Raw genomic sequence first — 15823 nt, 5'->3', positions numbered from 1 at the left:
CCCTCCCCCCTCTCATGCTCTCTCTCTCATTCTGTCTCTCAAATAAATAAATAAAACCTTTAAATAAATAAATAAATAAAATCTTTAATTAAAAAAAGAAACATGAAAGTCTCTTATTAACATGGAATATTTATTAGTGAGTATGTCAAAGGCAAAGACAGGAAACTCAATAGAGATACAAATAAAAGGAAATAACGTAAGTGTCTATGAGGGGATGAATAAAGAAATTGTGATATCTATCTATCTATATCTATCTATCTCATATATATGTATATATGATAGAATATTATTCAGTCTTAAAAAGGATGAAACCTTGCCATTTGCAATAACATGGATAGACCTCAAGGCCATTATATAAAGTGAAATAAGTCTGAGAAAGACAAATACCATATGACCTCTCTTAATGTGGAATCTAAATAAATAAATAACCAAGCTCATAGATACAAAAACAGGTTGGTTGTTGTCAGAGGGAGGGTGGGGAATGGAATGGTGGGAGAAATGGCTAAATTTTTTTTGTTTAAATAAATTAAATTATTTACATATTCTATATTATTACATATATTTATATATATAAATTGAATTATTATTTATATAGTGTATATATATATATGTATATATATATATATATATACTTATATATGCAATTCCCAGAAAGGGAAGCCCAAAAAGCTAACATTTTTTTGAAAATATGATCTGAAGAATGTCCAAATTCATTATTAATCAGAAAGACATTAAAATTCATAAGAATGTAAAAAATTTCAAAAACTAGATAACAAAAATCATTGGCAAAACTGTGGGGTTTGATATTCTCATTCTTTGTTGCTGCAAATATAAATTGGCACATTCTGAAAAACAATCTGGTAGGATTTAGTTATCTTATATATTCTTATACCCAATGACTTATGACGTGTGTAGTTAAGCATACAGAAAACACAGAAAATATGAATTTATGCATATGTTAATTTCAATTGTACTGTAGGTGGGATCAATTACCCTAATTAGGAATGCAGACTCTAATTGGGATTCTAATTTTAATTGGTAATGTTAGTGGTCAGTTATAATTCTAATCAGGAAGCCATGCTCTAGAGTTAGCTACTACAAAAACTTCAAAGATTTTTACCTTCCATTAACACCAGAGGATTTACTAAGATTAATAGATGCTGGGAATGGATTTTCATTAGTAAAATTAATAGTGTCATGATTCTTCTCACTCTTGCATAAATAGGATTAAGAGTTTATTGGGTGGGGCGCCTGGGTGGCTCAGTTGGTTAAGCAACTTCCTTCGGCTCAGGTCATGATCCTGGAGTCCCGGGATCAAGTCCCGCATCGGGCTCCCTGCTCAGCGAGGGGCCTGCTTCTCCCTCTAACCCTCCCCGCTCTCATTCACTCTCTCTCTCTCTCATTCTCACTCTCTCAAAATAAATAAATAAATCTTTAAAAAAAAAAAAGAGTTTATTGGGTCAAGGAGACTGTATGCTAGAAGTTGGCGCCCAAGAATTGGTCCCTAACATGTCCTATATCCTGCCACTAGTTCTCAGAGGATTTCTAGTTTCTTGAGTTCAGGGGATGATGGGCCATATCCTGACACTGAAATGTCTTATTTTTCTGAAGTAGAATTTTCATACAAGTCATTTTTGAAGCACCAAAGAAAGACAGAAAGCTGGGAATTCATTGAGCCACAGAAAAAAATTATATGATTGCTTTGTTCTTGTTTGCTGATAAATGCCTATTTGTAGAAGAATATAGAAGAACAGAGTCTATAAGACTTTATTTCATTATAACTTCATGACAAGATTATAGGAAAGTAGTTGATCCTAATCAGCATTTAACTATTGGTGGGTTCTGAGTTCTATTACAATAAGCTAACAGTCGTATGAACCAAGTTGAATTAAGTCAGTTCAGTGGTCTTTAAATACTTTGCTCATAATCTCCTAAATGAATATTTATAAATTATGTTTCTCTCACGAACATTTTTAAGTTGACATCCAAAAATTTTTATTAGTTTCAATGAGATACAATTTCCAGATTTTTATAAATATTAATCTCATTAAGTTACTAAAATATCGGGCGCCTGGGTGGCTCAGTCATTAAGCATCTGCCTTCAGCTCGGGTCATGAACCCAGGGTCCTGGGATCGAGCCCCGCATCGGGCTCCCTGCTAGCGGAAAGCCTGCTTCTCCCTCCCCCACTCCCCTGCTTGTGTTCCCTCTCTCTCGCTGTGTCTCTCTCTGTCAAATAAATAAATAAAATCTTTTAAAAAAATTAAATGTCCATTTACTTAAAAAAAAAGTTACTAAAATATCGAATGTATCCAATAGAATCTAGGTATGTTATAATCATGCACTTGACAGAATTAGAACATTATCATAACAACATCTGAGAAAAAGGCATTCTCTTAATTAAATTACACCCATTTTCTAAAGTTCAGGAGCAATTTGTTATAGATAAGATTTTGGTAACATTTTACCCAAAACCCTTATAGATGTTCCACTTTGAAGAGTATAATATAATGGTCCTTGTTGAAATAAATATCGGAAACAAAAAATGATATTAGTCTACAGGTAATTTTCAAGTTTACCAAATGTATATTGATAATTACAGTACGTGCACTACTGACAGTAGATTTCAAAACCCGTTTACATTTTGTCAACCTAAATTAACCATTATATGGTGTCATGTCTGTTAACAGCCCCAATGGTCAAAACAAGTCACATGGCAGATCCAAAATCAAGAAGCAAGTAAATAAACTCTGCCTTTAATGATAGGAATAAAGAAGTCACATAGCAAAGGGCATGAATTTAGGGAAGGGTAAAGAATTGGGGTCATTTCTGCAGTTACATAGATAATAGGGCAACAATAGCCATGAAGCTTTGCCTTTCTTCTCTCATCTCTCCTATTCTACACTAGCTCTATCCTCCAGATTAGCAAAACATACCAGGGACAATAAGTCATTCTAATAGAAGTGAAAGAGGGGCAGTGAATTAATTGTTATATTTTTAAAATAGGTGATCCTCTATAAGTAGGATGTCTTGTTAAAATATATCTGCAGAAGTTTAGTAAAAGTGCAATTTTTTAAAAGAAATATACATCTGGGGAGCCTGGGTGGCTCAGTCGGTTAAGCATCTGCCTTTGGCTCAGGTCATGATCCCAGGTCCTGGGATTGAGCCCCACGTCCGGCTCCCTGCTCAGCGGAGAGCCTGCTTCTCCCTCTCCCTCTGCCTGCCACTCTGCTTACTTGTGCTCTCTCTCTATCTCCCTGTCAAATAAATAAATAAAATTAAAAAAAAAAGAAATATACATCTGGAAATTTGGGTTCTATCTCTGTGTCTGTCAGTTAGTTCATCCTTGACCGTGCAAAATTCTCTCTAACCTTTGGCCTATTCTTTCTTAATCCCTTTGTTACAAAAAAGTGTACAATAGAGATGCAGACAGAGTTGGTCAGAGAGTGGGCTAGACAGAAAGAGAAAAAAGGCAGGGTGATAGGTAGGCAAAAGGACAGATGAGAAGGAAAGAAAGAAAGACCCATGGCAAGTCAAGAAGAAAAAGTGCAGATAGGCATCGCTCTCCCATGATTTTATCATTTCAGTTCCTAAGATTATTGAAAAATAATACCACCCTGACATTTTTAATGAGAATCTATAATAGTTAAATAAGAAAGAGGGAACCTATAAGGACAAAGTCGTCCAAATGGAGCCAGAGGGAGGAGTATCCATTCACCTTGCACTCCAGTCACTATTTGGTGCTGACACTAAAAATGACAGATCCAAATAAATGGTTAATCCCACTCAAGAAATGAAATCTGTGCACCAACAGCGTCTGTGTCAGCTAGAAGCCTGTTAGAAATTCAGAAGCTCAGATTCTACCCCATACCTATTGGACCAGAATCTACACTTTAGCCAGCTGCTGAAGGGATTTGCAAGCACACTGAAGTTTGAGATTCCCTGGTCAAATGCACGAGGAAACCCCTTTACATATGCATTCCCAGAAGCTAAACAAGCTGGTGTGCAGAGATTAATATTTTCTTATAACAGAATCCTTGCCTCAACTGCATGTTTATTAGGGCTCAGTAAGCTCATGCATATTTGTTTAAGGCCAGGATGGGCCTTTTATAAATCCCGCATTGTCCAACTAGCTAAAGCCTAAGGTCTAAAACTGTATATCCCCATGGCATAAAGCCTCTGTTTATTTTGTTTCACAAAATTTACTTAGTCTGAGTCTCAAGGTTCACATTTAAAGGAACCACATGTAGGGTTTTCTTTTTCTTCATTATAACATAAAATTAAATATTTTCAAATGTACAATTCAGTGGCATTTAGTCTGTTTACAATGCTTTGCCACCATCACCTCTATACAATCCCGAAACAAACATCTTCATCACGGCCAGAAGAAGCGTCGTACACACTTTACCAGTCGCTCCCCATTCCCCTTTTTCTCCAGCCCCTGGCAACTATTAATCTGCTTTCTATCTCTAGGGATTTACATAGTCTGAATAGTTCACATGGATGAAATCGTACAACTCATGCTCCTTTGTATCTGGTTCCTTCCACTTCAGGTAGTTAGGTATCCTAATAGTGTAAAGTGGTATTTTGTGGCTTTGGTTTGCATTTTCCTAATGGCTAATGGTGTTGAGCATCTTTTATGTATTTATTGGCCACTTGACTATCTTCTTTGAAAATGTGTCTCATCAAGTCCTCGGCCCATTTCTTTAAATTGAAATATAATTGACATCAAACATTACATTAATTCCAAATGTGCAACATAATGATTCAGTATTTGTATATATTGCAGATGATCATCGTAGTAAGTCTAGTTAGCATCCACCATCACACAGAGTTACACATTATTTTCTTGTGATGAGAACTTTGAAGATCTACTCTCTTAGGAACTTTCAAATATACAATACAGGGCACCTGGGTGGCTCAGATGGTTGGGCGTCTGCCTTCGGCTCAGATCGTGATCCTGGGGTCCTAGGATCGAGTCCCGCATCGGGGTCCCTGCTCCTTGGGAGCCTGCTTCTCCCTCTGCTTCTCTCTCTCTCTCTCTCTCCCTCTGTCTCTCATGAATAAATAAATAAAATCTTAATATATATATACAATACAGTATTATTAACTATAGTCACCATCTTGTACATTACATTTCCCCATTGTTTTAAGTTGGGCACTTTGTCTTTTTGTTGTTGGGCTCAGTTTGCACACTCCTCTTCTAAATCTGTTTTCGAAGCCACATGTGAGATAGATGTTGGAGGAAAGCAGATCTGCCTTATTGTTGATGAAGCTGTAAGGGAGACTATATCTGAAATGTGAGAGTTAAGTGGAGTGCTTCCCTGCCCCCTTCTCCAGTCCAGATCCTGCACCACCTCACCCAACATGTATGGTACCACAGAGCAACACTTTTATCCAGGACTGTTGCCTCACAGTGTTTTAAATGGAGCGAGCAGAAAGAGATCTCTTACTTTCAGATTTTAAAATGATTAGCTCCAACCACATGAAAAATATGGATCAATGGCTCTGATAAAATAATTCACCCCACTTCTGTGGAAAGAAATAAAGCATGGGTTAAGGGGCCACAATATTTTAATAAGGAAAATTCTTCCTCTTAGGAACCAGAAAGTGGGGAAAAATCATCTCCCTATTTGAACCATCAGAATAAAATATTTTAATCTTAAAATCACTTGTTTATTTTAGCAATGTAAATAATATCGAGGTGATTTTTTTTCCACATTCCTCATTTTGTTTTTTAGATTGCATTCCTAAAATGAATACATCGACTATCAGATTAAATGTTTATAAGAGCATTATAAGAGTAACAGTTAAGGGACTAAAAATAAAAACAGACCACAATGGAAAATGTTTATATTGTATTTGCTTTTGTGTTCTTGAATTCTTTTTTATTTTTAGTTTTTTGTTTATTTTGACATCAAAATAAATTATGTGTTTCTTTCGGGAGGCATACAAAAGTCTTGATTACCCCACTAAAGGGAGTCAAGCAGAGAAAAATTTCATAGTTGAAGTAATTCCTTTGGAGCATATTATTGGAAGTACTAGACTGTATATGAAAGAGAACACTGCTGGCCTGACATGTTGTTGGGAGCCTCCAGTAAGCTAGCCATTATCATGCTGCAGGCATGATATCATGTTCCTCATGATTCTCACACCACTTGACTTCCTTAACATTTGTAGTAGCTCCTCTGCTCTTCTTACCCAAAGGTTTTTCTATAGTTTTTTTGTTTGTTTGTTTTTGTTTTTGTTTTGTTTTTATGTTTCCCCCCCCCACTAATTCTCTATATGACATCCCTTCTGCCTTTAAATACTTGGACTGGTTTCTGCTCTTCTTACTGAACCCTGGCTCATGGAATATTTGCTACCAGAAGTAGTTCTGGGCCCCTCAGAGAGCTTCCATGACTACCCAAGACTATCTGCTCCCTCATAGCTCCAAGGCCACTGTTTACTAAAGCAAATCTAAATTTTATGCTTCTGCTTATAATTACAGCACAAACTGAATTATGGTGCTACTTTTGATTCATAGTCTGAACAGGTCTTCTTTATGAAAGTCATGGTTGAGAAAGTGTGGGTCCTAAAGAACTAGACTTGAGAAATCTGGGTAGATTCAGAATAATCTGGTGACCTTTATCCTTTAAATTCCACTGTGACTGTCCTAGAGAAACAGCTTGACTTTCTTAGCCTTAGACCATTAGATTTCCTTTCGTGGAAATCCTTCATTGCCTTTCATTTGAGGCATTTTTCTTATGCCTCAAAATGTGTTCTTTACACTTCTTCTTTCTTTAAACTATCTTTTTTAAAAATTTTATTTATTTATTTGTCAGAGAAAGAGAGAGCACAAGCAAGGGGAGTGGCAGGCAGAGGGAGAAGCAGGCTCCCCACCGAGCAAGGAGTCCAACACGGGACTCGATCCCAGGACCCTGGGATCATGACCTGAGCTGAAGGCAACACTTAACTGACTGAGCCACCCAGACGTCCCTGTTCTCCATACTTCTTAGTGGCTCTAGATCTGTAACTAGAGTTAGACTCCCGTATGCTGAATATGAACAAGTAAAAAGTATGGAAAAGGAAAAGATAGCATGAAGATCAAAATAATCACAGTATTTTTCAAAGTATTTCAGCACAAACCTGGAGAATATTTGTGGGATTGCATTCTATCAGTATTAAACTGGGGAGGAACTAGCCTAACACTCTGTCAGATGGAATTCTTGATGCCGTATTTATCAGGGGTCTTTGTTTAATGTGTTCGCTCAAGCACTAGAAATAGTTTTAATAGTTTGTTGTCTGATGGAAATCTGGACTCGATGGTATTGTGTATTTATGAACTTGAGATTCCAGAACTTCCTGTGTATAATCCAAAGAAGGAATCTAAAGAATAAGGAGACGGAAATATTGGAGTAGCTTTATTATGTGTAGCTTACTCAACCAACCTTTAATACATGCCCTGAAGAATCCAGAAGGACACTCTTCTGTAGCACTGACATTTATCAGTGAAGGGAGCTCCATTATCCTTGAAGAGCTCTAACATGGTTCTTTGCAGGCCAGAAATGATAGTTGATATTACACCATGGAACATACTTCCTCATTTTACTGTGGAGGGCTTAGGATCTGAGAATGTTAGACGCCAAGTAACAGTACTTAATTTCTGGATACGAAGTGGGCACTGATTCTGTAATAAGCAGGAAAGTTGGAGCAGTAATGAAAATAATGTAACCTGTAAAGATCTTTAGAGGCACCTAATTGGTGATGCCAATTAGACAGATGGGCAGCCTACAGAAGTCTCACTTGATCTCTACAATGACAACAAACACAAGCATACAGAGCTCTAGGTTTCTAAAGACATGTGATGCCACAACATCCCTAAGTCAATTCCCAGACCTGACCCAGTTCACCAATTCAAATTCACTTGAGGGGAAGATCAGTATCACTGAGGATCAGGCACAAGAGTCACAAGTATGAGCTCTAAATTGCTTTCCCTCTACTTTTCCTGAAAAGGACCTAAAACCATTTTTATCAGGCACTGGGAGAAGATAAACACTGAACACTGGTTCTGGGATAAAGTTCATATCTGGGCAAAATGTCATGGCGCTCCATCATAAGAGAGGTTTCCAGAGGTCAGGGGATAAGTGAATATTTTACCCAAGTCAGTTTCACCGTAAGTCCATTTGGCCTGAGGATCAACCCTCTGCTAATTCATGAATTTGCAGTTGACATAGGCATACCCTACAACTTGCAGAAGACCCACGCTGGCTCACTGAAACTGGCCCGTGGGTGACTGACGTAGGAAGGGTTAAGAGGAAAACCTGGAATAGATCTTCCTTTTCAAATAATAAATAAAAAAACAATACGGCCTACCTGAGGTAATTGTAAGTATCATGGGACCGACCCAAGACTAGAAGCATACAGGAGTAGTAATTCCTATTGAATCTTCATTTAACTCAACTGGAAGACAGATTTATCTAAAAAAATAACAATGGCTTATTGCAGCCCTATTAGGTGGTGACTCCAACTGCAGCTTCTGTTTGAGATGTGATCTCATTACAGAAAGAAGTCCACAGAGTTCATGGGGCATTGTTTGAAGCTACTGAGCATTAAAAACGTTTTAAAAATATATATATCCAAAACCCACTGGGAACAGTTTATTTTCACATGGCAGAGAGAACACCATGGCTTCTCTTTTTTAACTTAAGGCTACATGATCTATCTTTGTCATAATCTAGTGGTCAAAAGAATTGATAGGCCCACCTTCTTACAAATTACCCATTATTGTCCACCATATTGATAAGTTCATGCTGTTTGGACCCTGTGAACAGGATGTGGCAAATATCCTAGATGACTTGGTAAGACACAAGTATACAAGAGGATAAGAGGTATATCTCTGTGGATACTCCCCATCTCAGGAAAATGTCTAGAAGCCCAGCATTCTGGATATATTGGGATCTTACCTTCAAACATAAAGACATGTTGCTGGATCTTGTAACCCTTACCACCACCACCACCAAAAAAAAACAAACAAAAAAAAGGTATTATCTGTGAATTTTGGAAGCAACATGTAAAACAAGTGAGTTTGCTGCTCCAATCTGAGGCAAGTAGATAAATTATATGGAGCTTTTGGTAAGTCTTGATGACGAATCATGGCCTAGACCCAATAGCCATGCTTATTTCTGCAAGGAGTCTCTTTTTGAGAAAGAGCCCCTGACTTGGTTCCTAGTAGAAACTGATCATCTTATGAGACATGAATTGTTGTTGAAACTGCCAAGTTAGGAAGTTGAAGTTAATAACAACACTCAATTTTCAAGGGGAAGCAGTCCATACAAGATTGGGCTCAAGCAAGTCCTGAAGGCAAATGTGAAATTACAGGAGTAATTGCTTGTATTTTTGTGGCATCTGCTTACTCCAACTGCATTTCACCTCTTCCTCAACCTAAACAAAGACCACTTTGGGAATTCCCTAGGACCAGTTATGGGGGCGGGTGTGGGGAAGCAGGCAATCTGCTGATATCAGCCAGCAGTGGACTGGTGCAGCATGACAGCCCCTGAAGGAGAGTGAGGGTGAGAAATCCTCCAATGGGCAGCATGGTGGGCAGTCGATCTGCTTATTCACTCTTGGTATAATAAGGGAGGGATGGCAGCTCCTCTACAGTGAGCTACAGATCTGTCTGAAGATTTCTTGGAAATAAAATATCACAGTATTGATGACAAGAAGGTTTGTGGATAGACCATTTGGAATGGGCCCCAATTTTGAGTGTATTGTTGTTCTGAGTGCTATGTATAAAAGCCAGTAGGTCTATATTAATAATCAGGTGGATAAGATTAGCTAATGCTCTGTGAATATTATTCAGCCTTTCTTCAGCTACCCCAGTGTTTATTCAAAGTGGCATCCTCAACAAGGATGGAGGTTATACATGAACTCAACAAATTAAACTTCTCTTCACCAAGGCTGATTTGGCTCTTGTTAATGTCGAATGTCTAACCTTCCAGAAGCAGACACCAACACCAAGCCCCTGCTAGGGCACCATACGCAGAGGAGACCAACCAGCCACTTTTATACGCTTTGATTCTATTGGACTGTACCCATCATGGAGGAAGTTAAGATTTGTGATCACTAAAATATACATACTTATTCTACATACGGCTTTGTCTTCTATATTTAGATTGCTCTGCCAGCAACACCACCCAAAGTTTTTTTGAATGTCATATTTACCACCATGGTATCCATCAGAGCACTGCATTTGACCGAAGAACACTTTTTACAGAAGAAAGAAGTGATGTGCTATGCTGACCCCATGGGGTCACTGGTTGTATCACGTTTCCCTTTACTCAGAAGCAACTGACCTCCTATTATGGTTGAATGGATTATTGGAGACTCAGTTACAGTACTGGTCCAAATAGGATACTCTCCCACATGATGCAGTACGTGCATTAAACTGGTACAGATACTATGCCTAGCTCTCCCAAAGGTACACAGGTTCAGGAACAAGTGAAAAAGTAGCAAAGTCTTGTCTTACTGTTATTCCTAATGAATTACCTGAAGACTGTGCTTCTCATCTCTGAAATGGTGGGTTCTGTTTGTTGCAAAGGTCTTGCTTCCCAAAAGATTAACGCTTCCCTCAGGAGATAAAACAATGGTCCCATGTAGAAGTTGAGACTGTGATCTGGGCATTTTGGGCTTCTTGTGCCAGCACACAAACATGAGAATAATTGATTTTGATTAATTAAGGGGCAGTTGGGTTGTAGTTATACAATAGGGACAGGAAGAGTTTATCTGGAACATACAGTATGTATTATATAGCATATAATAAGTGATAGAATATACAATATAAAACTGAAAGGTATATCACATATAAATATGTATTCACAGCTCCATCACTGACTCTAGCGTTAGGATAAATGTGTTACATGTTATCTTTATTAATCTTCTTAACAGCAGTCAGAGAGAGGTATCCCCATTTTTTTCTGTTTTGCAGAGGAGGAAACTGCAGAAAGGTTGAGTAATTTACCCAGTCACAAAGCTATTAAGTGGAAGAGCCAGGATTTTAACACAGGGTTCTGATCCTAATGCCCAAATTTAATTGACAAATTAAAACAGACAAAATGCCACTATGCAAGACACATGAACAAAGTGCCAACTTGCAACATCCCCTTTCAACATTGACATTGAAATTGAAGATGTTGGGAAGCCTGGGTGGCTCAGTCGGTTAAGCGTCTGCCTTCCCCTCAGGTCATGATCCCAGAGTCCTGGGATCATTCCTGCATCGGGCACCCTCCTTGGTGGGGAGTCTGCTTCTCCTTCTGCCTGCTCTGCCTGCCGCTCCCCCTGCTTGTGCTCTCTCTCTCTGACAAATAAATAAACAGAATCTTTTTAAAAAAATTTTAAAAGTTGAAGATGTAAAGAAAAGTGAAAACATGAAACAAAAATCTAGCTAAAAAATTATAAAAAGAAAAAAACAAAGAATTCAGAAGATTTAAATTTAATAAGCAAATAGAAGAAATTAATGAATAAGGACACAAAAACGGTACATAAATCTAAGAGGGGCTCATATAAATGAATAAAATTTGATAGGTTTATATCTAGTTTTAACAGGCATCGAGAAGATTTATGATTTTGATGCCCATTAATTTGTAACAAAGAGTTGGTGAGCAGAGCTTCAGGTGTGAGGGTAGTCTGTACAGCATTATTCCTGTTAATAAACCAGCTTTCTTGCCCTCACTGAATTGATTTCCAACCTTGCCTGTTACCTTGTTTCTGATCTTTTCCTTTCTAAAATATATTTCGATTCATTTTTTCAAACATTTATTTTTCTATATTCACCTGCCATTTATACATGTCCAACAATAAGAATGTTCCAAACTTAAAGGGAACATCAACTATTAATGCCATCTCTGAATCATAAACGTCCAATTTAATCTTGTAAAATATCTTGGCCCACTGAAAGAGGAATATTCCACCCAAAAAAAACAACAAGAAAAACCCAGGATACAAGAAGATAAGAGGAGGTGAGTTCACAGATTTATTCTAACACACGTGCATGCAATTGTTGAAACAGTGTCCTCTGTACTGTTTTTGGATATCATGTTTGCATGGACTTTTAATATATTACGAAGGAGTCTAAGTTTGCCCTACTTAGGGAGCATAGTAAGAAATCACATATAAATATGTATTCACAGCTGTTTTGCAGAGGATACTCTGCTGAAATACTCTATGCTGAAAAAGATATGGAATAAGACTACTGAAAGAAGTTATGGTAGCTGATTCAAGAAACAATCTGTTCTTCAGGACAAAATTAGCACCATTACTATCATTACCAGAATCTAAAAGTAGCTTAACTCTATAATGTTCATTGCACCACCCTTGGGAAAGACTGTAAACAAATTTCATCCCTCTCACCTAAAAAATACAAAAATCAAAATAAATGCAACCCTTATCTGAAGTAACATTTAACTAGAAAGACATATGATTATATAATATCTATATCATATCCGTATACACAGAATATACAATATCCCTAACTCTGCATCCATAGAAATTATATACAAGAATTATTTTACTTTTTCTATAAATGCCCACATATAATAGGGACTAAATGATGGAATCTCTCTATTTTAAGATCTGGACAGTGAGGAATAAAGGTGGATACTCAGGGAGAAATTACCACATTGTATTTGGTTAATTATGAAAGTTTTTGTGGAGGATATAAATGTGGGAAAGAGTTTTGAATGATGGTATGTGGGAGGATTGGAAATGACATTTCTATTTAAAAGATGCTTCCAAAACACAGTGTATGTGTAATAACAAAACATAGGTTTGCCTGAATAGAGTGGGAGGGTGGGCTTGGAAACAGGTGTGTGGTCATGGAGTTCTATGTTTCTCTAAATTTTGTTCACATTTTTTATGCTATTAATTGTATCGATCCCTGTAAGATTAGTTATTTAGAGTGCTTAGTCCATTTCCAACTGTAAAGCCGTCACACAAATTGTCTACCCGTAATGGTAGACAAATTAAGTATTATGGTTTTAGGGAAACTGATTTTCAGGTTGTACAAGAACTAGGAGATTCTTATCTTTCTCCTCCCATTCTCTTTCCTAAAGGAGCAGACTACATTCAACACTTCAGTGGCTGTCAAAATTTTTGCCCCTACCTACTGAAAAAAATATATTTTATTCTACCACCTCAACATATGTATGTATACAATACAAATGTGTATTAAATTTCTATTTTATATGTATTATATTTGTATATTATGTAATATATTATAAATATTTGTTATATATTTTCCATGTATAATATACTCATTATATGTGTGGGAATACAGGCTTCCTGAAACAGCACATACTTTTCCACTTTGTAATGTCTGTGTATTTTTGTACTATTCTAATCTAGTTTATGCCAGGAATTTCTTTTTAATCTTGATTACAATCAAATTAATGTGATGACTCTTTAGTGGGTCACTCACAGTTTGGAAAAAGCTGCCCCTCCTTGCACACAGTCACTGATGTAGTTGAAAGCACTTTCTACTCCCTCCCCTACTCTGTGTTTCATTCTCTCCATCTTCTGGGTAGCACTCCCTGGTTTTCATGTTCTTCCACTCTACATACACTCCTATCACCTCCATTTTAGAAATGGACAGACACCTCTAACTTCCAACTGATCTGTTGAACAGGGGAGGCAATTATCCGTTCCTGTTTATTGTTTCCTGTGCGTGATCTCACTACTCTGTTGGTTCTAACAGTTCTCTGTGAACTTCCAGAGAGAAGCAGTGACAACCATCCTGTGGTGCTCCTTGCACGCCCCCAACTCTATTCACACTGAAAGTGGTAAAAAAAAAAAAAATTGAAGTTCCCTTCTATTCCTCTTTTTCAAGATGTAGCCTTATATTGACATGGATACAGGAAATATGGTTGAGATTTTATTGGGATAACTATGGTGAGAGTGGTATGATAGAATAGGGCAAAATCAAACTCCAAAAAAATGAAAGCAATGCTCAAGGTGACAAAAGATTTCCTATTCAATGGTAGTTTGAATCCTGTACAAAAACAATGAAAGTCTGTGTGTGTTTTTATGTTTGTGCAACAAAAGTCTAACCATAAAATCAAGTAGAAATAAATATTCTCATCAATAACCAAATGTTTAAAGTTAAAAAATAAAATAAATGGAAGCATGTCTATTGATGTTTCCTGTAATAGAAATGTAGCTTATCCTAGGATTTAGAATAATTCATATATAACCCTCAAAAAAAAAATTCTTACGTTTTTGAATTTACTAAGCCTAGTCTATCAATGTCCCCTAACTAATCTTAGAACAATTGGGACTATTTCTGTTTTCATTCTGACTCTATGCTTAAATTCTTTATTTGCTAAAATAAAACTATTAATATCTCCTTTAATAGTTTAATAATTGACATGTCTGGTAATAGTAATTTTTTACAGTGTAATTCTGTTCCCCCAAATCATCTTAAATTATATATAATTTAATTATTGTAATTAAATTAATTATATTAATTTTAAATATATTAAATATAATAGTGTTGAAGAATTTTTTCTTCAAGTTTTTATTTAAATTCCAGTTAGTTAACATACAGTATAATATTAGCTTCAGGTGTAGAATTTAGTGATTCATTGCTTACATACAACACCCAGTGCTCATCACAACAAGCGCCCTCCTTAACCCCCATCATCCATTTAACTCATTCCCCCCACCCATCTCCCCTCCAGTAACCCTCAGTTTGTTCTTTATAGTTAAGAGTCTGTTTTATGGTTTACCTTTCTCTTTTTTTCCCCTTGTGTTCATCTGTTTTGTTCCTTAAATTCCACATGAGTGAAATCATATGGTATTTGTCTTACTCTGACTTATTTCGCTTAGCTTAATACTCTCTAGCTCCATCCATGTCAGTGCAAATGACAAGATTTCATTCTTTCTTATGGCTGAGTAATATTCCATTGTGTGTGTGTGTGTGTGTGTGTGTGTGTGTGTGTGTGTGTGTGTGTGTGTATAACACTTCTTCTTTATCCATTCATCAGCCAATGGACATTTGGGCTCTTTCCATAATTTGGCTATTGTTGATAATGCTTCTATAAACATCGGGGTTCACGTATCCCTTCAAACCAGTATTTTTGTATCCTTTGTGTAAATACCAAGTAGGCAATTGCTGGGTCTTAGGGCAGTTCTATTTTTAACTTTTTGAGGGACCTTTATAGTGCTTTCCAGAGTGGCTGCACCAGTTTGCATTCCCACCAACAGTGTAAGAGGGTTCCCCTTTCTCCGTATCTTTGCCAACAATTGTTGTTTCCTGTGTTGTTAATTTTAGCCATTCTGCTGGTGTGAGGCGACATCTCATTGTAGTTTTGATTTGTATTTCTCTAGTGATGAGTGATGTTGAGCATCTTTCATGTGTCTGTTAGCCATCTGGATGTCTTCTTTGGAAAAATGTCTATTCATATCTTCTGCCCATTTTTTAATGGATTATTTGTTTTTTGGGTGTTGTGTTTGATAAGTTATTATAGATTTTGGATACTAGTCCTTTATCTGGTATGTCATTCCCAAGTATCTTCTCCCATTCCAAATGCTGCCTTTTAGTTTTGTTGATTGTTTCCTTCACTGTGCAGAAACTTTTTATCTTAATGAGATCCCAGTAGTTTATTTTTGCTTTTGTTTCTCTTGCCTCAAGAGACAAAGCAGAAAAGATTATCCAATGGAAAAAAAGACAGTTTCTTCAAGTGGTGTTGGGAAAATTGGAGAGCAACATGAAGAAGAATGAAACTGGACCACTTTCTTACAACATACATAGAATAAATTCAAAATGGATGAAAGACCTAAATGTGAAACAGA

The sequence above is a fragment of the Zalophus californianus genome, chromosome 2, assembly GCF_009762305.2.
Source record: "Zalophus californianus isolate mZalCal1 chromosome 2, mZalCal1.pri.v2, whole genome shotgun sequence".
Lineage (NCBI taxonomy): Eukaryota > Metazoa > Chordata > Mammalia > Carnivora > Otariidae > Zalophus > Zalophus californianus.
The sequence above is the reverse complement of the archived record's forward strand: the minus strand, read 5'-3'. Positions refer to the sequence as shown.